The sequence below is a fragment of the Mesoplodon densirostris genome, chromosome 4 (assembly GCF_025265405.1).
Source record: "Mesoplodon densirostris isolate mMesDen1 chromosome 4, mMesDen1 primary haplotype, whole genome shotgun sequence".
NCBI lineage: Eukaryota > Metazoa > Chordata > Mammalia > Artiodactyla > Ziphiidae > Mesoplodon > Mesoplodon densirostris.
In genome coordinates, this window is record NC_082664.1 from 16,127,629 (window position 1) to 16,131,202 (window position 3,574).

Consider the following 3,574-nt stretch of genomic DNA (forward strand, 5'->3'; position numbering starts at 1 on the left):
TGTCATATATGCTCTTCATTATTTTGCAGTACATTCCCTCTATACTTATTTTGTTGAGAGGTTTTTTTTTATCACGAACGGATGTTGAATTTTGCCAAATGCTTTTTCTGCATCTATTGAGATGATCATATGATTTTTATTCTTCATTTTGTTAATGTCGTGTATCACGTTGATTCATTTGCTGATGTTAAACCATTCTTGCCTCCTTGGAATAAGTCCACTTGATCATGGTGTATTATCCTTTTAAAATACTGTTGACTTTGTTTTGCTAATATTTTGTTGAGGATTTTTGCATCAGGGTGATGGTGGCTTAATATTGTTAAGATGGCAATAATAGTCCCCAAGTCAATCTACAAGCTCAACAAATTCTGCTGAGGGAGGAGCTTCAACATATTGGAAGAGTAAGATATGGAGATCACCTCCCTCCCCACAAATACGTCAGAAATACATCTACATGTGGAACAACTTCTACAGAACACCTGCTGAACACTGGCAGAAGACCTCAGACCTCCCAAAAGGCAAGAAACTCCCCATGTACCTGGCTGTGTGGATGACTGGCTCATGGTGCTCCAGCCAGGAGTCAGGGCTGTGCCACTGAGGTGGGAGAGCCAAGTTCAGGACATTGGTCCACAAGAGAACTCCCAGCTCCACGTAATAACAAACAGTGAAAATCTCCCAGAGATCTCCATCTCAAAGCCAAGACTCAGCTCCACTCAACGACCAGCAAGCTCCAGTGCTGGACACCCTATGCCAAAAACTGGCAAGACAGGAACACAATCCCACCCATTAGCAGAGAGGCTGCCTAAAATCATAATAAGGCCACAGACAACCCAAAACACACCACCAGATGTGGACCTTCCCACCAGAAAGACAAGATCCAGCCTCATCCACCAGAACACAGGCACTAGTCCCCTCCACCAGGAAGCCTACACAACCCACTGAACCAACTTTAGCCACTGGGTACAGACACCAAAAACATGGGAAATATGAACCTGCACCCTGTGAAAAGAAGACCCCAAACACAGTAAGTTAAGCAAAATGAGAAGACAGAGAAACACAGCAGATGAAGGAGCAAGGTAAAAACCCACCAGACCTAACAAATGAAGAGGAAATAGTCAGTCTACCTGAAAAAGTATTCAGAATAATGATAGTAAAGATGACCCAAAATCTTAGAAATAGAATGGAGAAAATATAAGAAATGTGTAGCAAGGACCTAGAAGAACTAAAGAGCAAACAAACAGTGATGAAAAACACAATAAATGAAACTAAAAATTCTCTAGAAGGGATCAATACCAGAATAACTGAGGCAGAAGAACAGATAAGTGACCTGGAAGATAAAATAGTGGAAACAACTACTGCAGAGCAGAATAAAGAAACAAGAATGAAAAGAAATGAGGACAGTCCCAGAGACCTCTGGGACAACATTAAACACAACAAGATTCAAATTATAGGGGTCCCAGAAGAAGAAGAGAAAAAGAAAGGGACTGAGAAAATATTTGTAGATATTATAGTCGAAAACTTCCCTAATATGGGAAAGGAAATAGTTAATCAAGTCCAGGAAGCACAGAGAGTCCCATACAGGATAAATCCAAGGAGAAACACGCCAAGACACATATTAATCAAACTATCAAAAATTAAATACAAAGAAAAAATACTAAAAACAGCAAGGGAAATACAACAAATAACACACAAGGGAATCCCCATAAGGTTAACAGCAGATCTTTCAGAAGAAACTCTGCAAACCAGAAAGGAGTGGCAGGACATATTTAAAGTGATGAAGGGGAAAAACCCACAACCAAGATTACTCTACCCAGCACGGATCTCATTCAGATTTGATGGAGAAATTAAAAACTTTACATACAAGCAAAAGCTAAGAAACTCAGCACCACCAAACCAGCTTTACAACAAATGCTAAAGGAACTTCTCTAGGCAGGAAACACAAGAGAAGGAAAAGACCTACAATAACAAACCCAAAACAGGTAAGAAAATGGTAATAGGAACATACATATCGATAATTACCTTAAATGTAAATGGATTAAATGCTCCCACCAAAAGACATAGACTGGCTGAATGGATACAAAAACAAGACCCGTATAGATGCTGTCTGCATAGACCCACTTCAGACCTAGGGACACATACAGACTGAAAATGAGGGGATGGAAAAACATATTCCATGCAAATGGAAATCAAAAGAAAGCTGAAGGGCTTCCCTGGTGGCACAGTGGTTGGGGGTCCGCCTGCTGATGCAGGGGGCACGGGTTCGTGCCCCGGTCTGGGAGGATCCCGCATGCTGTGGAGTAGCTGGGCCCGTGAGCCTTGGCTGCTGAGCTTGCGCCTCTGGAGCGGGTGCTCCGCGATGGGAGAGGCCACAGCAGTGAGAGGCCCGCGTACCGCAAAAAAAAAAGAAAGCTGGAGTAGCAATTCTCATATCAGACAAAATAGATTTTAAAACAAAGACTATTACAAGAGACAAAGAAGGACAGTACATAATGATCAAGGGATCAATCCAAGAAGAAGATATAACAATTGTAAATATTTATGCACCCAACATAGGATCACCTCAATACATAAGACAAATACTAACAACCATAAAAGGGGAGACTGACAGTACCAGAATCACAGTAGGGGACTTTAACACCCCACTTCACCAATGGACAGATCATCCAAAATGAAAATAAATAAGGAAGCACAAGCTTTAAATGATACATTAAACAAGATGGACTTAATTTATATTTATAGGACATTCCACCCCAAAACAAGAGAATACACCTTCTTCTCCAGTACTCATGGAACATTCTCCAGGATAGATCATATCTTGAGTCACAAATCAAGCCCTGGTAAATTTAAGAAAATTGAAATCGTATCAAGTATCTTTTCCGACCACAACGTTATGAGACTAGTTATCAATTAAAGGAAAAATCTGTAAAAAATACAAACACATGGAGGCTCAACAATACACTACTTAATAACCAAGAGATCATTGAAGAAATCAAAGAGAAAATCAAAAAATACCTAGAAACAAATGACAATGAAAACACAACAACCCAAAACCTATGGGATGCAGCAAAAGCAGTTCTGAGAGGGAAGTTTATGCCAATACAATCCTACCTTAACAAACAAGAAACAGGGCTTCCCTGGGGGTGCAGTGGTTGAGAGTCCACCTGCCGATGCAGGGGACATGTGCCCCAGTCCGGAAGATCCCACATGCCGCGGAGCAGCTGGGCCCATGATCCATGGCCACTGAGCCTGCGCATCTGGAGCCTGTGCTCCACAACGGGAGAGGCCACAACAGTGAGAGGCCCGCGTACTGCAAAAAAAAAAAAAAAAAAAAAAAGAAACAAGAAACATCTCAAATAAACAACCTAACCTTACACCTAAAGCAATTAGAGAAAGAAGAACAAAAAAAACCCCAAAGTTAGCAGAAGGAAATAAATCATAAAGATCAGATCAGAAATAAATGAAAAAGAAATGAAGGAAACGATAGCAAAGATCAATAAAACTAAAAGCTGGTTCTTTGAGAAGATAAACAAAATTGATAAACCATTAGCCAGACCCATCAAGAAAAAAAGGGAGG